At 36.0% G+C, this 26,121-nt stretch overlaps 1 protein-coding gene across 1 annotated transcript in view; it reads left to right on the top strand.

Annotated features, from left to right (window-relative positions):
- LOC129275658 (uncharacterized) overlaps positions 1 to 26,121 on the top strand; it is an 83,280-nt gene that overhangs the window by 42,563 nt on the left and 14,596 nt on the right. The window lies entirely within an intron of this gene.

Here is a 26,121-nt window from a genome sequence, read left to right as displayed (position 1 = left end):
GTTCTCATGTTCCTCTCCCTATGACTCTCTCTCTCTTATTTGATCCCCATGGAAGACCAGCTGCACATAATTATAATTTGTGCAGCTGAATATGGGTTATCCAACTGTCTTTTGTCTTTTAACTACCTGAGCATGTTTAAAGCATATCTTTAATTAAATCAATGTTTAGAATTTATTTCATTATGTATGTTACTCATTGTGTTTCTTTACACGTATATTTTGTTATGTAGTTTTAATGACGGAAATAAAACAAACAAGGGTGTACTAGCTACGATTGTATCTCAGAGTTACAAAATAGAAATGCTTTCTTAATGGCGATTTAGAAAATACTTTCTTAGTACTGTATTATTTTTGGCTAACATTTCAACGACGAATACCCATGCTAAAATCGAAAAATATTTTTTCCAAAAGTGGCCTACCTCCTCGGAGGGGGGGGGGGGGGCTTTAACGCCATGTTACTATTGCCCCTGATACTTTGCAAAATGTTAAATACAAAGCTCTATATATAATATAATTGCATAACTTGGAGCGTATCTGTCAATCATTTGTTTTGTGTACAAGGAAAAAGTTGTTCTTATCTGTCAAATTTGTTTTAATTCAATGGAAAATATGATATTTTTTTCAATAAAGATCGCGTATTATTCGTTTCATCGTAATCAGAAGTTTTCAGAACCTACATTGTTTCTTGTTCTTTTCTATTTTTCACAATGTATATCACTTTACTACGAAATAATAATTAGAATGTAGTATATGTTATAGGTTCCTTCTATTGTCAAATCGTAAATCTAAAAAGACTAATTAGGAATATAAACATAGCACAGAGTAAGTCTCAAAATTGTAAATCTTAGAAATAAAATCACATCACAGGGCACAGAATAGCCTCGTCGATAAGCTAAAACATGAAAACGTTTTGTCAATTAGAATGCTTTGTTTACAAGGAAAAGGGTAACCTTTTCTACAAGCTTATACATGAGAAATAGACAATTTTTGATACAATGTCCAATGGATAAATTGTTTTTATTATAATGGAATCAAATTCGCAGCCAGAGTAAATAATCAGTATCATATGTTTAAAAAAACAAGGCAAACGCCAAGCGTTGTCTCGCCTGCATATTGCAGTCATGAAGAGACTGCATGTCAAAACTACATGTATGCTATATGACTTAGATGGACCTCTGTTACGAGTTTGGCGATCCCACCTCGAAGCTATAGAAAGTTATTGTGTGTACAACACAGCAGTGCCAATCATGGAAAGTTCATTTACCTTTGACCTTAATCAAATTCAACTCACATTTGAACTTGACCTGCACCTTCAAAAGATGGACCTCTTGTATGAATTTGGCAATCCTAACTCGAAGATATAGAAAGTATTGTGTGTACAGCACAGCCAGTGCCAGTCATGGAAAGTTCATTGACCTTTGACCTTATTCAAATTCGGCTCACATTTGAACTTGGCCTGCACCTTCAAGAGATGGACCTCTTGAATGAATTTGGCGATCTCACCTCGAAGCTATAGAAAGTTATTGTGTGTACAGCACAGCACAGTGCCAGTCATGGAAAGTTAATTGACCTTTGACCTTATTCAAATTCGACTCATATTCGAACTTGACCTATACCTTCAAGAGATGGACGTCTGTTATGAATTTGGCGATCTCACCTCGAAGCTATAGAAAGTTATTGTGTGTACAGCACAGCACAGTGCCAGTCATGGAAAGTTCATTGACCTTTGACCTTATTCAAATTCGACTCATATTCGAACTTGACCTGTACCTTCAAGAGATGGACGTCTGTTATGAATTTGGCGATCTCACCTCGAAGCTATAGAAAGTTAATGTGTGTACAACACAGCACAGTGCCGGTCATGGAAAGTTCATTGACCTCTGACCTTTGACCTTATTCAAATTCGACTCATATTCGACCTTGACCTGTGCCTTCAGGAGATGGACCTCTGGTATGAATTTGGTGATCCCACCTCGAAGATATAGAAAGTTATTATGTGTACAACACAGCACAGTGCCAGTCATGGAAAGTTCATTGACCTTTGACCTTTGACCTTATTCAAATACGACTCATATTCGAACTTGACCTATGCCTTCAGGAGATGGACCTCTGGTATGAATTTGGTGATCCCACCTCGAAGATATAGAAAGTTATTATGTGTACAACACAGCACAGTGCCAGTCATGGAAAGTTCATTGACCTTTGACCTTTGACCTTATTTAAATTCGACTCATTTTCAAACTTGACCTGTGCCTTCAGGAGATGGACCTCTGGTATGAATTTGGTGATCCCACCTCGAAGATATAGAAAGTTATTATGTGTACAACACAGCAGTGCCAGTCATGGAAAGTTCATTGACCTTTGACCTTATTCAAATTCGACTCATATTCGAACTTGACCTGTGCCTTCAGGAGATGGACCTCTGTTATGAATTTGGTGATCCCACCTTGAAGCTATAGAAAGTTATTGGGTGTACAAAGTTATTATGTGTACAACACAGCACAGTGCCAGTCATGGAAAGTTCATTGACCTTTGACCTTATTCAAATTCGACTCATATTCAAACTTGACCTGTGCTTTCAGGAGATGGACCTCTGGTATGAATTTGGTGATCCCACCTCGAAGATATAGAAAGTTATTATGTGTACAACACAGCACAGTGCCAGTCATGGAAAGTTCATTGACCTTTGACCTTTGACCTTATTCAAATTCGACTCATATTCGAACTTGACCTGTGCCTTCAGGAGATGGACCTCTGGTATGAATTTGGTGATCCCACCTCGAAGATATAGAAAGTTATTGGGTGTACAAAGTTATTATGTGTACAACACAGCACAGTGCCAGTCATGGAAAGTTCATTGACCTTTGACCTTATTCCAATTTGACTCATATTCGAACTTGACCTGTGCCTTCAGGAGATGGACCTCTGGTATGAATTTGGTGATCCCACCTCGAAGCTATAGAAAGTTATTGGGTGTACAACACAATTGTTGACGACGACGACGACGCCGACACCGACGCCGACGCCGGAAATAGTGATACCTGTGTCTCGCTCCGCTACGCAGGCGAGACAAAAATGAAATTCTATATTTTATTGTTCGAAATAGAGATATTCCGAAAATTCATTTTTCCCAATTGATAGTGGGCCCAGCGGCTCTCCCATAACGAAAAAAATAAGAATACATATTTACAAGAGAGAATTTTTGCTGCCTGTACAAACGTTAATGGTAATAATTGGTGTCGGAAAAATGGGGCCAGGGGTACGTGTCACAAAAATTTAGGTCATGACATGGAAATATCCGACTTGGGTGTGTACACATGCACATTCATCATGTCCTTTTTTTACATCTTGACTAAATATCATTACAACAAGTAGATAAATATATTCGAAAATCTGAAATATAGATTTACAACAATTTTTCGTGTTTCTATAACTGATATCCAATTCTTCGATTTCGTTATCTTTAATCTCATGCGGTTTTTTTATGGTCAATTGAATAAAAAGAGAAAAATCCAACAAGCATATAACACTGAACATTTCATCAAAATCGGATGTAAAATTAGAAAGTTATGATATTTTATGACAAGTTTTGCTTAAATTCACAAAACAGTTATATGCACCTGGTCGGTACGCAAATAAAGAGACACGTCATTCACTCACTATTTCTTTTTGTATTTTATTACATAAAAATGTGAAATATTCTAATTTTCTCCTCATTGTCAAGTGAAACAACGACTAATTGTCCTCCCTAAACATGTGCTATTAGCATTATTGTTACATATGGTTCAGTCAAGTTGGTCCTTATTGTCAAATATGTAAAAAAGTGAAATATTGTATAATTCAAACAATAAACAAACAAAAGAAATAGTGAGTGGAGGACATCGACTGACTCATTTCCATGTCACTGAATTGTGCATAATTATAACTGTTTTGTGAAAACTAAGTGAAACTATAAAATGTCAAAACTTTCTTATTTTACAATCGATTTCGATAAAATGCTAGTTTGATTTTTCTTTAATTATCAAAATCAATTTTTTTTATGGGGTGGACATGACCTTTAACCATCTATTTTTTTTTACCTCCCTGTTAAATACTTTTATATTATTCAATTTTGTATCTGTATTGTACGTAACGAAAGATCTTTGTTCATCCAATCGGGTGTGGGAGGGAAGTGCAAGTTCACCTACATACATATGAACTCAGGCTACTTGGTTGGGTGAGTAGGGTCAATAAAATATCTTTATTTATTGTATTATTTGTATGGTTTCATTGTACATAATATTGACAGTGCCAAAATAATATAGGAATAATACATCTTAAGAATGTGTGACGTAAATGGTACCAATGATGTTGAAAAGGTAATACCTCCGTCACATTTGCTCTACGGCGAGTCGAAAACAGCCGTTTTGACAGGTAGTTTGAATAAAAATAAAAACGGCCGTTTTGTATTCGCAGCATACGGCCGCCGGAGAGCAAACGTGACCGAGGTATTAATGCTCTATTAAATAATCTGAATAGACTGCATGGCAGTATTCGTATCATATAAAAATGTTTATAAACAGGTGAAAAATATCATCGACGACTAGTTCTTGTGAGCCTGATGTTAGACGAGTTATAGACAAACGTTGGTTCTTTAGTTCTTTATTCACTGCATTGATCTACTATTGAAACAAAATGAAGCGTTTCTTGGTGTTTGCTCTTGTTTCATTTATTCTCCTGGCTGAATTCCTGGGTGAAACAGGTGAGAATAAATATAAAAGCAGGGAGTTCCCTGTTTTTATCGATGGACATTCGCCTTTTATTTTATTTAACATGGCTTTGTAAATGTCGTTTTTAATTACATTTCATGCATGTTTCTTTGATCTCAAGAGGTCAGCCGTCAATAAACTGAGATATACTCTTGTTTCATAAATGCACGGAAAATGATAAATCACTAAAATCATAATAAATCGATATGCAGTTGTGTTCTGAAATAGATAATTTTGGTCTATTAGTTTTATCATGAAAAGCACAGTATTACAGGAAAAGTGTTTGGCGTGCAAAGATGTCCTAAAACTCAAAAATATTATTTAATACCACCAAATTGTCTGCTTTTATCCATTAGCATTGTCGTTTTATTTCCAAAATACCCTCGCAATGGACTAAATAGAAATGGAGGGAGCACGCAAGAGCATGACTTTTTATCTAATAATGACAGTCGGGGTCTCGACCTAGTCCACCTCCTGGACTCCGACTGTTGTTATTTGGTACGATTCGACTACCAAACACATAACACACTACATCCCCAGAACACGCATACACACACCCCCTGAATAGTCACATTCGGGGAAAGTGAATCAGTGGGTTCTCCTTGGTTTAATAGGCGAATCACTGGGGGTAAGTGAATCAGTGGAGGGCGTGTGTGTGTTGGTTATGGTGCCATGAGCCTAATTACATCAGGAGGGCTAAAAATATTCGTTCGACCCAACCCATTCGAATTTTTTAAATTTGATATTGCTGATTGACAAAAGTGTATGAATATGATTCAAAATCTAACACTGATTCTAGAAATGGTAACTACTGAACTTCCTTTGCCCAAATTGGGAAGATATATCAATGATTTGGAACTATTTTCTGACTGGCGGAAGAATTGGGGCTATTTGACTGTTTCAGTTGATGAATTTGATCCCATCATAGTTATCTTCATAAATGGCGATTTATTTTTAAAATGAGCTGGCTACGATACCCTTCTCTGGTCAGATATGGAATGTCAGATATATATCCTATCCAAAGGTAGTAAACATTCGACCCTCTAATTTCACATTTATTTTTTATGAATTTTTCTTAAGTGCTATTTTAACACACAAGTCTATGGGGAATGTTTTACGCGCGTGAGACCTATATATAGGTAGTACAGGCGAAGCTATAGTGGATGGAATACCTGCCCAAACTCCTCAGTAGCAAACAATTTCTAACTGATATCAATATGTATAGTCATCAAGTGGTGCAAAAAATGGATTTAATGGCTTAGCAAGGCTATGTATCAGGTAAAGTTAGTAGGTATGTGTATGTAAGCCTAGGAATGCATATAGACTGGTCAATGAGAGTCTAGGCCTCTTTATGTTTTGATTCATCATTGGTTTGTGCTAGTGTATGATCACCTACTTAATGTTAGAAAGACCTTTACAAATTGCTCATGTTAAAATTGTTCTTTGGAATGGGGTAGAGAGGAAATAGAACTTTGTGAACTTTACTGAAGAGAACTAGAGTGGTACCTTCAAGAAGGTATTTAGAAAAAGGCACAGAGTAAGGTAAGGTATCTAATAGTGCTCAACTAAGGAGGGAGGGGGGGATGGATGTGTGCTCCAATCTTAGTCTAGCCCCCCCCCCCTCTTTATAAGCCATGCCATCTATACAATTATCTTTCTTTCTTTCTTTCCCTCTCTCTCTCTCTCTCTCTTTCTATCTATTTATGTATCTCTTCCTTCTTACATCTGATAGGCAATAGCCCTAGGAAGATTTTGATATAATAGGTCAAGTGCAAATGTACTAAAGTAATATGTTCTCATTCTTTTATTGTTTCCTCATTCAATTTCATGTATATCTGGTAATTATGTTTGGGGCAGTTCTGGTATCCTGATATTTTTACATACACCTTTATATTACAAGGAGAATAGGGGCCTATATATATTGTCATTGCATTCACTCATTGGGCTATATGCAGGTAGGATATGTAGACATCCATATAGTGAATATAACATGTATGAGTAACACATTAAAATGGGTCATTGCCTAGAAAATAGGCATTTTCAATGCATTTCTTTGTGCTAGTGTGAGTGTACAGATATAAAAGAATAGCAAAGTAGCTATTAAAAAAAATAAAATTCATAGGTCATATAATATAGGTGCCATGAGCCTAATTACATCAGGAGGGCTAAAGATATTCGTTCGACCCAACCCATTCAAATTTTTTAAATTTGATATTGCTGATTGACAAAAGTGTATGAATATGATTCAAAATCTAACACTGATTCTAGAAATGGTAACTACTGAACTTCCTTTGCCCAAATTGGGAAGATATATCAATGATTTGGAACTATTTTCTGACTGGCGGAAGAATTGGTGCTATTTTACTGTTTCAGTTGATGAATTTGATCCCATCATAGTTATCTTTATAAATGGCGATTTATTTTTAAAATGAGCTGGCTACGATACCCTTCTCTGGTCAGATATGGAATGTCAGATATATATCCTATCCAAAGGTAGTAAACATTCGACCCTCTAATTTCACATTTATTTTTTATGAATTTTTCTTAAGTGCCATTTTAACACACAAGTCTATGGGGAATGTTTTACGCGCGTGAGACCTTATGTGTGCGCGCGGGGGTATCGGTACGGTCCGATAGGGTTTGCCCCTTTGGATTGCCCAATCAATAAAAATCGTCCAGGACGTGGACTAGTCTCGACCCGGCGATGAGTTGGACATAGATTGCCATAAAAAAGACGAACCTAAAACTTGTCCGATATATGTTTGTCAGACATCGTAACGAATAATGTTGGCGAGCAAAGGCGAAGAGTTGGGCAGACGCTTCCATTATATAACAAAAAGGGGGTGTTTTGCCGTGTGTAAACATTACTGATTATGTACGGGACAATCCAGTGCATGGAGTGTCACTGTCACAGTCCAGATACATTCTTTCACATTCCTCACATTCTTTCACACGCACTGTAACTTCGTAAGTGCTCCCGGCCCAGACTAGACGGGTACTCAAAACAAGCGAATTTTTAAAAAATATCACGCACAAAAAAGGGGGAAATAGAGCAAAATGTTACTTTAGAAATGTGAAAATTAACGAAATTTAGTTATTTCAAAATTAATTAAAAAATATATTATGGGGATGAGAAAATGTTGGGAATTTTAGATCTGGTTCTGCCAAAGCGATTTTCATACATGATATTATATTATCGCAATAGTAAGCGACTAATTCACGATTTTTCCCATAGGCGTAACGTTATGATAATTGTGAGTTTGGGCGGCGCTGACGGGTGATCGCTTAACTGAACCATGAAATTCATATGTGCACAAATTATTCTGCTTGCGATTCGAGTTTCATTATTCTGTTTCATAGTAGACTTGTTAACTGCAAAAAAAGGGGTAAACGCTGCATTTTTTAGTACAAATGTGCCTCTTGGCATGTATATTCCTTGAACCCATTGGAAATAAAGAGACACTCTGTTTCTATGCAAATTAACCCTAATTAGCATAAATTATGGAAATTAGCCTCTAAAATGAGTAATTTACTAAAAACACTTGTAAAAATGTAAAGCGACTTCATAGAAATGTCAAATTTGATGCAAAGGGTTTGTGGAAGTAGCATAAAAAACTAATGAAAAAAGAATGCGGTAACCATACTTTTCATTACCTAATTTGCATAAATTATACACATTTTCAATGAAAAGTGTCCCTTTTTCAAATGATTTTGGATAATCTAAATTAAACAAGTGGAATGCCTCTGGCGGTCTCACCTGCATCACGTGATTCAATATAGCAGCAGTGCTGACTTTGAAAACTACTATAAAATAATTATTCACAAAAAACACCATTCATATGATACATTACTACGTTCATTGACATTTTACCTTGATCATGTGACCTAAAACTTGTCAGTGATACTTGATTACCCCTATATCCACATTTTATACACTATGTAGATAAACTTTGAAAGTTATGACAGCAATCTAATAATTACCTCTAAAATGGCCAAAGTTCAATGACCTTTGACCTTGGTCATGTGACCTGAAACTTGCACAAGATGTTAAGTGATACTTGGTTACTCTTATGTCCACATTTTATGAACTAGACCAATACACTTACAGAGATAATTATGATGGTAATTCAACAAATACCCCCAACATGGTCAAAGTTCATTGACCTTACATGACCTTTGACCTTGATCATGTGACCTGAAACTCGCACAGGATGTTAAGTTAAGTGATATTCGATTACTCTTATGTCCACCAAGATTCATGAGTCAGATCCATAAACTTTCAAAGTTATGATGGTAATTCAACAGATACCCCCATTATGGCCAAAGTTCATTGACCTTTGACCTTGGTCATGTGACCTGAAATGTGCACAGGATGTTCAGTGATACTCGATTACTCTTATGTCCACGTTTTATGAACTAGACCAATATACTTTCAAAGTTATGATGGTAATTCAACAAATACCCCCAATTTGGCCAAAGTTCATTGACCCTAAATGACATTTGACCTTGGTCATGTGACGTAAAACTCATGCAGGATGTTCAGTAATACTTGATTGACCTTATGCCCAAGTTTAATGAACTAGGTCCATATATTTTCTAAGTTACTTATGATGACATTTCAAAAACTTAACCTTAGGTTAAGATTTTGATGTTGATTCCCCCAACATGGTCTAAAAGTTCATTGACCCTAAATGACCTTTAACCTTGGTCACGTGACATGAAACTCAGGCAGGATGTTCAGTAATACTTGATTAACCTCATGGCCAAGTTTCATGAACTAGGACCATATACTTTCTAAGTTATGCTGTCATTTCAAAAACTTAACCTTCGGTTAAGATTTGGTGTTGACGCCGCCGCCGCCGTCGGAAAAGCGGCGCCTATAGTCTCACTCTGCTATGCAGGTGAGACAATAAAACTATCAATAAATGTGGTATGTAAATAATAAATGGTAGGAATGTGTCTTAGGGTTTGGGAAAGACATTGGACCAACAAACTTTTTGAAATATGCAAATAATCCCAAATTACCGTAATTTATGCATAAAACTGCAAAATGCTTTGAACATTAGAAAAACCGCCTTAATAGTAAAACATGTCTTACTCGGGAAAATCTAATCATGATCAAAGGAAAAGAAACTGTACATGAGAAAACGATTTCTTTTTAATATTCAATATTTGAAATAAATTCATTTGTTTGTGATATTTTTAGTGCATAATTTGCATAAATGATGCAAATTAGTACTATATTAAGCTTTTGTGTGATTTTGAATGATCTAAATCTAATAAATAAAAAAAAGTAAATACACATATATTAATAATATTATGCTAATTACAATTGGTATAATTATATAGTTCAAGACTGTGTTTTATTTAATTGCTTGTATCAACTAAATTGATTCTCTTCTAACATATACAAGGGGATTATATTTATAAACGTTGGTCCCACAGTTAAAGAAACTTTTAGAGTTCACAGTCTGAAACTTTAAGGGTTTCCTAAACGCTGCGATGCCACATTTAGCAAAACAAATTTTATATTTTAATATGAAACCTCTTCTGCTCCTGGAAAAATTAGAGAAAGACAGAAAAGGTTTCTGTGAATGCTTATTTTGAGCCATGTTTTTGTCAAACGAGTTACTAACATATGATGTTATTTAAGTAACTCTGCACTTCAAACATTTTCTTGTTTATGCTCAGTTCCTACTTTGTATTTATATTATTATTATCAATGAAACATTATTTTGTCAATTTATGGAAAAAAATAAAAAAAATTCTATGCATGTTACATGCAATGACTTTCTGGAAACAAAAGCCTAACCCCATTAAGAGCCTCTCGAAGGTACTCCCCACCCCTTTCTCAATATTAAGAGTTATATAATTTTTATTCGAAATTATCGCTATCATTTCCTCTGATCTTTTGAAGAAAAAAAAGACAAAGACGTCCTGGTACATTGAAGCCTGTACCCTTTACTATTTACGTTGCTTGTCAAAGTAGCCCCATCACTTTTCTTTGACTCTATTAGTCTATTTAGAATGTCCTCTTAATATCGCCCCTTCTGTAATATGGGCGCTTTTGCTGAATGTTAAATCAGCTTCTTTTTTCATTAACGTTCAGGAGGCATAAAGATTAAATGAAGATAAAAAAAATCATGTTGCCGTGGTAACAAATCAAATATCAAAGTTAGATGAAAATCTAGTGATTTGACCTATTTAATCAGTTTCCAAGTGGTCAATTCCCTTAAAAATTTGGCACAGACATTAATGTTGAGGTGAAGATGTTTAAGATATATTTTTGTCTGTATCAGAAATCGTGTTGCCATGGTCACAGCATATTAAATAACAAAAATGAGGTGAAAATTTGGTAGTTCGAACTCCTTCATCTTTTTTCAACCAATGCTCATAAAATTTGGCACACAAATTAGTCTTGAGTTGAAGATGTGCAAGACATATTTTTGTATGTATCAGAAATCATACTGCCATGGTAACAACATATTACATATAGAAATTAGGTGAAAATCTGAACTCCTTCATTAGTTTTCAACCAATTCTTATAAAAGTTAGCTCACACATTGGTTTTGAGGTATAGATCTGCAAGACATATATTTGTATACATGTGTTGGAAACTGTGTTGCCATGGTGACAGCATATTAAATCAATAAATGTGTAATCACATCTAATGGATTGAACTACTTCTTCATTTTGTGACATAGGCCTATGCTCATGAAATTTAGAACACTAGGTTTTGACTTGAGGTAAAATAATCTGCAAGGCACATTTTCTCATTCATCAAAATATGTGTTTGTATGGTAACCACACACACCAAAATAAGATTACGACAATGCTAACTGTTGTTTGGCTACACAGAGAACTACATAGTACATGTAGCTGTAGGCTTAGTACTATTTTAAGGGAGTGCTAGACCTCTAGATCTCGAACTACAGTCCCTAGCTTTAGATCTAGGCCTAGATCTAGATCCTTTAGATCTAGTAATAGAAATAATCCAACAGATCTGTAGTGTAGCCTACTTCCTTTAAAGGCCTAAAGTTAGATGAGTAGATCTACTGTAGACTAGCCTACATTTACTTTTTTTATTTTATTTAGAATCTACATTGAGCATGTTGAGAGTCTACAAACCTCTAGATCTAGACCTATTACATGTAGACCTAGACTGATATAGATCTAGTTCTAGGTCTAGATAGGGTCTAACTTTTAGTCTAAGTTATTTAGTCAACTAGATCTAGGCCAGCGTTAGACATTCTAGATCATACAGTAGATCAGCCATTCCTAATGTTAGGGCTACCGGCTAGGCTAGAAATAGAATCTAGAAAGAATAGATAGCACAGACAAACGTTAGGCCAAGATCTAAATTCTCACATAAATCTAGGCCAGGCCTAGTCTAGTCAAGAATGAGCTGTTGGTCTAGGTTTAGGCCTGTTTTCTAGTCCTGGATCTGGAAACCTAAACGAGTCCCCAAAAAAACGTTTAAATAAAAAACTCTTCAAAGAAACAGATATGGACCTAAAACAGGAGTAGATAGATGTCTAGGACTAATTCTAAATTTAGCCAGGCCTAGTTACTTAGCAAGCAATGCAGCGATAGTCGGATCTAACACTGCAGACAGGAATAACCGTTGTTTCTGGGGATTTATTTTAAAAATTCAGACATTTTACTGTCGTATCACATTGCCTTGGTGAGAGAGGCCAACATAGACTGTCATAGTTCAGCGAGCAACCAATACAGAGACTGTTCAAAGCTTTTTGTCTAAGAGTATCAGATCTATTCCACTAGATCTAAGGTTAGAATAATCTATATCTGTCCCAGACCCAGACCCAGAGACTGTTCAAAGCTTTTTGTCTAAGACAATCAGATCTATTCGTATTCCACTAACTTTTTTATATCTAAGGTTAGAATAATAATCTATATCTATCCCTGTCCCTAAGCTAAGTCAGCCTAAGTCCTGAATGTTGTTCTAGGCCTAGACCAATATGTATCTTCAGTTCAGTCTCGGTTGCTCCACTAACTCACTAGACTGGTACGTATCGTAGTCGTAGACACGTTTTGCTTCAGCCTTCAGGAAAGTAAAACAGTCAAAACAATGTTCAATTCTCCTCCAAACAATTGGGCCTAGGCTAGATCTAACTATAGGCCTAATGTTAGACCCAAGACTACTCTCAAAAGTTAAAAATAATTCCCTTACTTAAAGTTAGAATAAAGACGTCGACCTCTTAACTTATTGTTTTAGATCTAGGACTAGAGTCTAGACTCTAGACAGTCTAGAGTAGAGTTACCTCGAGCGAAGTTCGTGCAGGCTCCACTCCACTTCACTACCGCTACACTATGCTCCACCAACCCGAACTTCGAGACCATGAACTCGATCGGATATTCCGAGTGACAAAAGGTGGGATTTTATGGGAAGAAAATACAAAATTCATGCAACATCACGAACTTTAAAAACAAGTACAACTAATATTCTTACTTTACACAAAGTTTCACTTCTTTTCCATGCTTCTATCAGTCTAAAAATTGATGATTTAGAGCCAACATGAAGTTCCTCACACGTAATAATTCGCTGCCGATTTCAGAACATCGCATGCGCGCGAGGGTCCGAGCTCGGACCGTACCAGACCAGGGGAGTGTTTCATCAACATTTTCATCCGACAAGTTGTCAGATCTGACATCTTTCTCTGATGTTGATTGGCTGAGAGGTACTGTTACTATGGTAACTGTCGGATAAAATGGGACTTGTCGGATAAAACGTCCGACAAGTCCTTTCATGAAACGCCCCCCCGGTACCTCCCGCATGCGATGTTTTGAAGTCGGCAGCGCATTAATATTTAAACGTGTGAGGAACTTCATGTTGGCTCTAAATCATCAATTTTGAGACTGATAGAAGCATGGAAAAGAAGTGAAACTTTGTGTAAAGTAAGAACTCTTGACTCTGAGCAACGACACAATTTTTTATTTGCATTTTTCGTCCGGTGCAAATCTTGGGATGGATCTGCCATTAATGACAAGACAAAATGCTAGCTGAGGGCCACATCATGAACTCAGCCTGGTGAGGTGAGGGTGAGGGTACTGTCGCCTGCCTTCATTCACTCTAGCTCTCAGTCCATTCGTAGTCAAGGGTCCACGCTTTAGAAAGGTTGATAAGAATGGAGTCACAGCTAAACGAACGGTAGTAAATTGATTCATGGAGCTTCTCCTTTCGAAAGAAGTAAAATAGTAATACACATGTGCACTGTAGCCTTTAATGGCGACGTGTGATGCCGCAAAATCATGGGAAAACTGAAAAGTGATTCGTCATGTTTGTGTTGAAAATAGATAATTGAGAATATTCCTATTTTATTACGTCACAAAACAAGATATCAAACACATAGCGAAATATATATCAAAGCCGTAAGTTTTCAATAATGTCATGAAATAATTTTCCGTTCCAACAGTGGATTCAAACTTTAGGACAATTGATCTCTTGACAAGACCCAAAAACTTAATCGAATTTTCATAGCTCTTTACAATTCTGACTAATATGGAAAACTAATGATAATTTATTCTTCTTTTGGAAATACAATGATTATCTACTTTAATGCTGATTCACATTGATATCTGCAGATGGTCAGCGAAATCGCCGTCGTCGTGGTTATTATCCTAGTTTACATGCGGTGGTAAAGGACGTTAATAAAAGGAGTGCGTTTGGTAAGATATCCTATTCGTCACTTTACTCATTCTTTGATAGTATCAGAAAAACAGTGCAGGAGTCTGCTTAATATCAATTGGAACACCCCTGGCGGTCGCATATTCTGTATTATGAGATTCATATGAAATCAAACATTTTCTTTTGAATAAAAAACGAGTGGAACGCCTCTGGCAATACATTGAACCTAAATGACATTTGACCCTGATCATGCCACCTGAAACTCGTGCAAAATAATCGGTGATACTTGACTGTCCGAAAAAATAGAAAAAAAATAAAATTGAAAGTATTTGAAACAATATTTTGTTGTTCGAAACATAAATCCTCCGAAAATTAGTTTTGCCACTGTGCGGCGCAGATCGACGTCGTATCCCTTGTATTATTGAGCGCCAAACATGGTAGCAGAAACTCTTATCTTTTAACGTCTTTGGTCTGATGTGGCTGAGGTTTGAACTCCCGACCTCCCGGTAGAGTGACAGACGCTCTACCAACTGAGCCAAAACACCGGTGTGTGCTTCACTTTATGTACAAGTTTCAGGAATTACAAAAGGATTTCAATGTTGATACCCTCAATATGGAGAGCTGAAACTCGTGCAAGACGATCAGTGGCACTTGATTTCCTTATGTCGAAGTTTCATGAAATAGGTCCATACACTTTTTCAAGTATGACATTTCAAATATTTGTCAATGTTGACGACGCAGCCGCCGTCGGAATATCGGCGCCTATCATGCCTATAGTCTCGCTCTGCTATTCAGGCGAGCAAAAAACCATGTAAAGCGGTAAATCTTAATCATATTTTACATGAAAAAAATAGACTTGGATAATTATAAAACGTTAAGTTTGAGCTATAAGATGCGATGATGGGCAGCATCATAAAGACATGTTTTTCTAGAATATTTCAAAATTTTGGAAAAACATGACTTTATAATACGTGATAATACTTTACGTAATTATGGGACCCTTGTTAACTGTATTGTGCACTGGGTTGAATTGATATTCAATAATCAGTACCTGACTACCCAAACTCGAATGATGGTCAATCAATAATTATATTTCCTTTTTCATTCAAGAAAGTGAACCTGTCGAAATAGGATAATTTTGATGGTTTTCCTCTTTAACTTAATATCTTTGAACTACTGATTATTATTTTGACAAATATATTCAGACCATTTCCAAATCGCCTGTTTTGAAATGTCATCATGATTGAAGAAGTAAATGGAATTATTTCATGAAACTTACAAGTAAGGATAATCAAGTGTGACTGATCATCTGACATGAGTTTCAGGTCACATGGTCAAGTTCAAAGGTAATTTTGGGTCAATGAACTTTGACCATGGTGGAATATCATTATATTATATGTGTATATATACATAACAAAAAAGTAAGTCCCCCCTTAATCAAATTGCTTTAACTTTTGAACGGAATTATTTTGAGATATGACATTTCGTAGGTGGTTTTCTACACTCATTAGGCAAATCCTGGGCAAAAATGAGATTGATCGATTGAGTCATGCATGAGTAATTAAAGATTGAATTAAAAATGACGATTTTTTTTTTTTTAAGTCAAAAGAGTCGTTTGTCAGATTATGTAAATACAAAGTTGTGCAAAAATTGTTTTTAGGTGAATTATGGTGTTAATGCTGTTTTACTATCCATCATTTAGCCACTCCACACACAATTTTGATATCGTATGTTTATGGTTGAGTGAGCACAATGTATTGTGACATATCATCATAGGGGTTTATGGTAGTATCCTCTACAACTTGTAAGAACATGGTAAAATTTGAAAATGTTGGTGGCTCCCCCGATTATAGAGACCCTCCCCCATTTTAAATTCTCGATCCACCACTGATTTGTCCATAAAGTCAACTGATCCTGAGAAATTGTTAGGAAAATAATACATTATGCAGTATAAAGAGTATTCATTCCCAAGTTTTCGAATATGCTCGCTCAACCATGAAAATGTCAAAGGTTCGGAAAGTGTGTGGTGATAGAAACGATGGATGATAAAAACAACAGCAATTAAGTCACATTTGAAACCGAATTTGCCCCCAATATTTACTTTATTACCCTTTAAAATGAGTCTGTGACATTGAAAATACCCCTTTTCCAACTTTGATGCGTGCTCACTCGTCCATAAATAAACTAATCGATTTCATTTTTGCACAGAATTCTGCCCATAGGTTGATAAACATTACTGCCAAATGACATTGCCAATGACAGCCTTGAAAAAAAGTTCCACCTTATTGATTAAGGGGTTCCTTATTCTTAAACATATGCACCCATAATGTACACAATGTCTATGAGAGAGGAAGTCAAAATTTTAACAAAGGTGAAATGAGGGTTTGTTTCATGGACGGTTTTTGTTACTTCTGCCAACAGTTATTTCATGAAACTTCGCACATGGCTTCAGAGTAACACTATCCAAAAGACGCGCACACCAAAATAACCATCCGATACGGCACAAAGTGGGGCCAAGGCCTTGAACTTTCTTCTCATTTGCATAATTTTCGAATATTGTGTGCTCACTGATGCATTAGACATCGGGAATTTAATAAAAATCAAATCAAGTGAACTATGCAAGGAGGTTTGTGACAGATATCCATAGTTAGCAATTCATTGCATTTTTTCCAATAACGTAAAAAAGAGCTAATCACATTCCACATATTCATTCAAGCGTGAATATTTAATTAAACGCGTTGAATCGTTGAAGCATGTTAATTGGTCCTGAACATCACGAAAAAATTGAGAAAAGATCATTTTCAGTTACCAAAATGAAACAATAACTTTCCTATGATATTTGAAAATCGTATTTTTGTTTTCAATAAATGTTCATTGAACCGTGAAATGATGACTATTGTTGAAGATACTCTTCCCAAAAATAATTGTCATCATATTCGATCATTTTTATCGATAGAAATGTGTAAAAATTCCATTTATAGCAAATTTGGACTTGTGTTTATTCAACCGTGAAATTTAGCCAAGTTGTATCGTCTTTTAGAAAGTACCTTTTACAAGCCTCCTGACTATTTTTCATGATGAGAATGTGGAATTCGTTCCAATAAAGTGGAATCAAAGTCATGATATTTGGCTTGTGACTTTTGAAAAGTGACATTTTTGCCTTCTGGCGGTGCTCACTGAGGCATGACGTAAAATACATCCATAACATTTACTCCGAGGGTAGCTTATACCATTACCTACACGCTCATGTAAAAATATGTTATAAACTCGCATTGGTTCGGAAATTATTGATGTTTGTTTAAGGGGGACTTACTTTTTTTGTTGCGTATATATATATAAAACCAAGGTTAATACGATAAATTTTTCATAATAAATTTTGAAAATATAAGTCTTTACTACATGAAACTTACATGACCGTTAACGAGTATCGACAAATGAATAGCTGTAATTCAAGGCCACTAGGCAGAGGTCAAAGGTCATTTGAGGTCAAAATATTGCTATCGATTACTTGTGGAATGCCTCTGGCACTCTCGCCTGTATTACGCTACTATAGGATGCTTATATAACATAGCAGCAGTGCTGACTTGGTAAACAACTATGTAAGATGAATGATCGTTTTAATGAGAACCACCCCATCAACTGATAATTATATCCTAAATATGTTGACCTTAAATGGCCTTTGACCTTGACTAAGAAACTTGTTTTTCATTTATATCACTATTTGTTTACATAATAATTTACAAGATGTTAATTACAAATTATTTCTTAAAATCAAAGTCCTTACCCAAATCACCTTTATCTAGTGACCTGATATTAGGTCAAAGTTTCATGAATAGGTTCGATGACATTTCAAAAACTGAACCACTATTCAGATTTCGATGTTGACAACCCCGCGCCATCGGCGGAAAGAGGGGCCTGCAATCTCACTCTCCTATATGCATGCAGAACATAAAGAATCACTAGAAACCGAAAAACAAATTAAATTTCCAAATGATTTCGAAATCATATGAGTCTCTTTTATATTGAACTTGGAATCAATGGCTACCACGTATTATAATGTACATAAGTATACTGAGAGCTTAGGTCACTGGATCAATGTCAAGGGTCATTTCAGATCAAAATATGTTATTCATTACTATTAAAAACAAAATGCAGTTAAACTTGTGTGGGGTGGTTATTTGATATGATGAATTATATTTAATGAATAGCATGTGTCCATTTCAATGTCAAATGTCCTTGGAGTCTGAATTTCGGTATTATTATCGAATAAATGATTTTCTTCTGTAATTTTGAGAAATTATTTATCAAAATTGTTTTCATATTATGAAGCTTGTTTATAAGGATGAAAATCTATATTTTGTCACATTTTCATTAGTAAATTATCATAATTATCTACTTTCATTCAAAGGAGTAATGAGAAAGAGAAAATATTTTATATCAATGTCACAAAGTTAATACTATTTCTACTGCATTACGCAGGCGAAACCGTCAGGAGCATTCCTCTTGTTATAATAATAATAACAATAATAATAAAAAAGTATTGATTTATTGATTCTTCGATTCTTTTCTAACTTTATCCCATTAACCAGACCTGGTAAGAAAATAACACTATTCATTTCTCTTCTAGAGAAATATTGCCAATCCCAGTGCCATGATAGATCCTGTGTCGTGTGTCGTATGTGCACTTATTCAACGCATTATTTTTGTTTCATCTTAAAGATCAACATTATTTATTCCATTATTCATTATTATTTGTTAAGTATCATTAAAAAATCCCATTATCACATATATTTTCCATTATTCTGTCCAAGTTTATTTATTTCAATTTTCATTCTCTTTTATTCTAAACATATTTCTACAGTACCGATAATGAAGAATGTTTAATTAAGGCAACAGAAACCCTCTCTTATTCGTCTAAGCAACAAACCTAATACTACTATCTCTCTATTTCATTCAATAGTGCAGGAGGCTGTGGCTGTCAACCATGAGAACAGAGCCAAGATCGAGGAGAATTACCATGGCCTGAATGGACGTTATCATGAGGAATAACATCTTCATAAATCATACTCAAGAAATACGTTGGCATAGAACACCTTTTCAATGGTTAATGGGCAGTTCAATAGGTTGCGAACATTACATATCTCCACTTCAAAGACCATAGAGACAAAACTATTCATCATCATTACTTGATATGCACTGGCTGAAACTTTTAAGGTTTATAGTCAAGGGAATACTAGCTACGATTGTATCTCAGAGGTACAAAAAGGAAATGCTTTCTTAATGGCCAGTTGAAGTGCTGAGGTGTAATATTCGTAACACAATGCTATGGCTCTCTATGCTTTCAAATATTAGTAAGATGATCAGTGTTAAGTTAGAACCAAATTTGTAGCTCTGCTTCGAAGAGTGAGAATTAGTAGTGTTTAATGTTATGCCTTTATGTATAACCGGTTTAACACAAATGCCCACCTCTTGAGTTTCCCATGTAGAAGCTCACTGATGCGAGGTGATCCCTTTCAACCACAAGTTTGAAAGAGATAACGCCTACCAAGGAAACACATTTTTTACTACTTAAAAAAAATCAAAGTTACGAAAAGCAAGAGTTGATCTTTTACGTTCTCACAAGTGCGCTCTGAGGACCAAAGACTGCTTGCTTCCATTACGTCAATTTGTTTCCTTTTGGTGCAAGTCACTTTTTACAACTTGATGAAAGTATGGAGTATGACTATGAACAAAAATGTGTCAACTTGGTGTCATCTGATCTGATATAGAAGCCTTTAACGCATTTAAATATCAATATTTTAAAGAAAAATATTTAGAAACGTGATTTGCACGCTTCTCTAAACTATATCTTACTATCATAATTATCAAACTATTCCACTAATTATTGATAAACGCATGCACGGATAATGTACTTATTTCTGTAACTGCTGGGAAATTTAAAGACGTGAAAATGCATAACTGTAATAATAAATTTAACTTTTGGAATTGGGAACTATTACTGACTATACTGCGCAGTGTCTGTATTTATTCGATTCACTAAACTGTGTTTGATAAATATAACATGTGTAAGAGTGTATACAGTGCTGCTTCAAGTATTTCTGTACCTTCTTTGCTGAACCGGGCTGACAATATCACTGCTAATAGAGTATACCGACGTGTGACGTCATCAATTTTCACTTTTTTTTGCATATCAGCGTTTTTGATACAATATTTTGGTAAAACATGATGAAAAACCCCAACAACCCAATATTGGTGGGATTCGGTCCATGGGGCCCCTAGCCTCTTGTCGAGGCCCTGGCGGCTGCTCCCCGAGCGAAGCGAGGGATTTCCTAATTCGCGAAGCGAATTAGGCCTGGCGCGAGCCAAGGCCTCTTGACATCTGAGCTGAATTATATATTGATGAGGAACGTCTTCCTAATGAATATACATGAGTCATGATATTACCGGTCACCTAGTAAACCAATGAAATGTCAAAGATGTTTCGTCCGGGGTTCGGAATACTATAGTAGTCCACTATTCTGCAGGGGATTCATTTAATTGCGGGACACTAAAGGGGATATAAACAGCAAAATGCTACAATTAGTGGTACTACTTCTGCTACTACTAGTACTGGCCGTAACATGCAGACCCATCACCGCCCCGAAACTTCCCGGGAGATACTGGTCAGCCGCTGGTCAGAATCGAGTCAAGGGGAAGCTTCACTACAGCATTTGCTCACTGCACAGCGGAGATCGATAATCGACGCATAGTGGAATCGCATGAAATATTACATTTTTTCCATATCCTGTGGGTAGATTTACAAAAACATCTCGTCCTTTCAGTGCAGATTTAATTTCATCGACTTGCAAATCCTTAAATCGTTCAGTATTCAGCATTTTGTTTAGAGGCATATTCAATGCTTTTTGATATTTCGTCGTCACTCTTCGCCAAGAATCCACGGGTCGCCATTCAAGATGAGCTCATGAATATTCAATATGACGTCATAGCGGCCCGCGCTCTCATTGGATGATTTTCACCGACCAGTTCTTGGTCGGAATATTATTGGTAAAAACAATAAAAAAACAAAAGAAAGTCGGTGAAATTCGGCCCAGATGTCAAGAGGCCCTGTCTCGCGGCGCTCTGCTTCGCTCTGCTTCGCTCTCTCCCTTGCTTAGCCATGTTCGCTCGGAAAGCAGCCGACAGGGCCTCGACAAGAGGCTATGGGGCCCCAAGATATGACCTCATGGATAATCAGCCCGATTGATGTCAATGTATTATTGGTCTGGTTCCTAACATTTAGAACCAGGCCAATAATACACTGACTTTAATGGGGCTAATTATGTATTCATGAGGCATAAGGCCCCCATGCACCGATTCCCACCAAATTTTGGTAGTGGGGGTTTTTCATCATGCTCTACCAAAATATGGTATCAAACACGCTGAAATGCTTTTAAAAAATATTTAAAAAATAAAAAGTTTTTGTGACGTCATCATTTCGGTACTCTATTTGACCTACGAAATTCTACATACACGAGTACGAAAAATAAACGTGCACCGAAGATTCTCAAACAGAGAGACAGAGAAAGAGACAGAGGGGGGGGGGGTCAGAAGTACATGAGATACACAGTGGTAAGCAAAGAATGTCAGTTTGTGTGTTTGACAAAAAAAAAACTCACCTAACTTTGATTTACAATGATTTGCAAAAGTTTAAGACCATTATTGTTGTGTATAATAATTGTAATTAATGTAAGTTTCATTATAAACTGGTCTTTTATAATTTTTGATGGTGTTGATTCTGTGTTTGGTATGAATAGTTAAAGAGGAATAGTTCAATGAAATTGTCAAATTGCTGGACAAATCCTTTTGTTTTCAAAAGTATTAGTCAAGCTATTGGACAATTTCTTTAAACAATACCTTTGGCTTTAACCAAATGTTATAAAGATTATATAAAGGTTTTGTGAATAATTAAGATATTTTTTTCTTGTAAATAGTGTAAATATGTTCACTAAAAATGATCGAAATTTTCTGCAACAATAATAAGTAGAATTAGTAATGAATTTTATGTACAATAGTGAGATTTTGTTAAAATTATTGTTTTAAACTATGATAATGACATTACTTGGGGCTAACCTCGATTAGCATCTTGCTATTATGTAAGCTCCAATTACCAAATGTTTTGTTTATATGTGATGTACTATTCCTTGTAATTGTACCTGACAGTGATATTTGGTAATAAATAAATTCAAATTAAAAAACCATTCAAATCAAACACGGAATACACTCTAGCAAATATAGGCAGTTTCAATGAAACCATTACAGTATATGACAATCATATACATGTGCCATGCACAAACATTTTCAGGTGATCTCAAACTTTTGCAAATGACGGTATACTCAAATTCAAAATTACTCATGCATTTAATTTCGTATTCTTTTGCATGTTAGCTAGTTTCATGATCAGTACATTTTTTAATTATTACATAATTATTCAAAAACATTAAGATTAAAATCCATACTCGCGATGAACATGATAATTTATTAATTCAAGAAACTTCCCACGACTATAAACAAGTGATAAAGCTGGTATAAAATCACAATGTAGTATTTAATGCCTTTAAAGATCAATCAAACCTGACAAGACAAAACAATGATTTATAATCACATTACTTTAAGATTTTAAAATTTAGGATATTATTATTAAGAAAGGCATAAGACTATAATTATAGGGTCGTATACTAGAAAAGACATACATTACAAACGAAGAAAAAAAGTTTAAGTTTGCACCAGAACACTTTCGGAATAAAGAACCTTCGGAATTACGAATCTTCGGAATTACGAAGTGTAACCCCAAAAAAGAATGATAACTTTGTCAGTACGGTCAATACTTTCACCATAAAAAGATGCATTTTCCATCTTCATCGCTGGATTCATCGCTATATCTAGGAAGCTAAGGCTTCAGTTACAATTCAGAGCGGCGATCGACCGATAAGTAGAGCCGTTGGAATTTAGGCATCGCCCAACGATTCTTGTAGAAGTCGAGCGGGCTGTAAAAGACAGTAGACTTATCGGTGGCCGAGCAGTGCCTTGTCGATATCTGGGTCAAATCGGGGAACTTTTCTGTTTGGCGTCCGAGCAGTGATCGGCTGACGCCCCACCAATTCCAAGGCGGTCTCCCATCAGCCACCGGCCAATTTTTAAGTAATCGCCCGGCAGATCTTGAATTCGCCGCAAGATCATCAACCGATCTCTGAGCGGCCGGCAACTGGCCGGTGACCGCTCGACAGCCTTTGATCCAACGAGTCCAATTTTTTACCTAAATCGGTCGACGGCGACCAACCGGGCACCGAGTGAAAAGTGAGCAGGCGCCGCCGGAATTTTAACTCTGCGCTAAATCTTGAGCGGCGACTGAGCGATGCCCCCCAAAAAACCAGTTTTGCCCGGACGACCGCCGGTCGGTGTCCGGGCGATATTGGCTAAAAAAAACTCGTCACCCGGTCGCCGAGCAGGCTAATTTGGGGGTTTGTGATCCTACCCGAACTGCACCATGATTGAAGGTGCATACTAGCAGGCATTAGCATTGATTATTAACATCTCTTTCAAGAATGTCAAATAATCCTGTCCTCTGATTGGTCAAAGCAAGGAGGTTTCAAATGAGATGGAATAACAGCATATAAAATCTCTTTGAACAAGGTTAAGAACCGCCAGCAGAAAGTATGTCAGGCATGCACTTTGCTCAACATCTCTTGCAATTGTGTAGACAAATGATTCCCGCATGACTCCGCAGCTATAGGTCATACATAAAGGGAAATATGCTTTTGTGATGATAATTACTTTTTCGCCGCATCTTGGTCTGGTTATATTGTGTAGTACATAATTCGGAGGCATGCGAAAATAAACTATGCAAAATGTCCTGAAATATGACTCAAATGTGCTCGACTGGGCATGTGCGGGCACTCATCTGGCACAGTAATGAATAACAATATTCCACCGACCACACTTGAAATTTTCATTCGCCGCAAACGATCGGAAAAGTGTTAAAATCTGGTTTCAATAACGGTCAAATTCTTTCTTTTTTCACTAATAAGGGTTAATTGATATAATATGGGCAAATATCTCGTGGTAATAGTGCTTGGTTATTGATGTTTTGTCATGCATTCAAACTTCAGTTTGTTTACTAATATGAAACATGAAAAATTTATACAAATGAATATTCGTAAAATTTCACCCCTCGGATTTCTTCATTGAAAGTGGCGGCTTCGAAGGCGGACATCAAAATGGTCCTTATTGCCGTTCGCATTTTAAGTGGAATACAATAATTTAGGGAAGGCTTTTAACATACAGGAAAATTTAAGGGTAATCTTTTCCTTCGGATGTTTCTATCATAGCCCCAAATGCGGTTCAGGGACTTCAATGATTGTTTCCTGACTTTAAGTTTTGTTTTAACTGTCGAAAAAAATATACTGGCCCTGTATTAAGATAAGGTTCTAAAAACAGCTAAAGCTAACAAAAATAATATTTGGGACACATACAAATTTCTGAAAAATAAAGTTATTCATCTCGTGAGAAAAAGTAAAAAAGAATATAATGCAAACCAGATTTCACAAAATCATAACAATAGTAAGAAAATGTGGAGATGTTTGAAAGAACTTGTGCCCAAGTCATTACCTATTTCTCCCAACACCATAAAGGTAGATGGAACAGATGTATTGGGCAATGCAAATATTGCTGAAGCATTTAATGAATTTTTCATTTCAAATGCTACTAATATTACTAAGGACCTGCAAAGGGATACGTCTCAACAGAGAGTTCAAGTAGAAGATGATACAAATGTTGGTTCAATTCACTCTCAATTTGAGCTAAAGTTGATTACTAGAGATTTTGTTTTGAAACAGATTGATAATCTGAGTATAGATAATCAACTGGGGAAGATCATGTCAACTGCAAACTTTTAAAGATGACAAAAAATGTTATCGCAGAGTCCCTTTGTGATATTATTAACAAATCCCTTTCTACTGGAGTTGTTCCTCGTGAATGGAAAAAGGCTCGGGTAGTACCAATATTTAAATCTGGTGATGTCTTCGTTGAATAATTACCGCCCCATTTCTATATTACCAATCGTGAGTAAAATTTTAGAAAGGGCTGTACACCAACAGCTAAGTGAATTCTTGGACGTGAATGATTTATTACACCCAAATCAATCTGGTTTTCGGCCTATGCATTCAACAACTACTGCCCTTGCAAAACTTGTAAATCAGTGGTCGTTAAACATTGATAACAATTTAATTTCTGGAGTTGCGTTCATAGATCTTCGGAAGGCCTTTGATACCGTGGACCATGAGCTGCTTTTAAAGAATTTAGCTTGCATTGGTTGTAGTAATTGGACTGTCACTTGGTTCAAATCACATTTATTTGATCGACAACAAGTGACACAATTCAAAGGAGCCAAATCGCACCCTTCAATCGTCAAATTAGGCATGCCACAAGGGTCTATTCTAGGTCCCCTTTTATTTTCAATATATGTTAATAATAGTTTACCTGAATATATTCATGAAGGTATCATAGATATGTACGCTGACGACACGACACTTACCGTCAGTGCGAATGATGCGACAGTTTTGGAAGAAAAATTAACTGTTGCATTAAACAAGGTCATGGCATGGATTAAAGATAATCAGCTCGTCCTCAACACTGAAAAAAACTTGTGTCATGATAATAGGTTCTCAGGAAAATAGATTCTTTCACGATTTC

Source organism: Lytechinus pictus, chromosome 2 (assembly GCF_037042905.1).
Source record: "Lytechinus pictus isolate F3 Inbred chromosome 2, Lp3.0, whole genome shotgun sequence".
In the NCBI taxonomy this organism is placed as follows: domain Eukaryota; kingdom Metazoa; phylum Echinodermata; class Echinoidea; order Temnopleuroida; family Toxopneustidae; genus Lytechinus; species Lytechinus pictus.
This window is presented reverse-complemented; position numbering and strand designations above follow the sequence as displayed.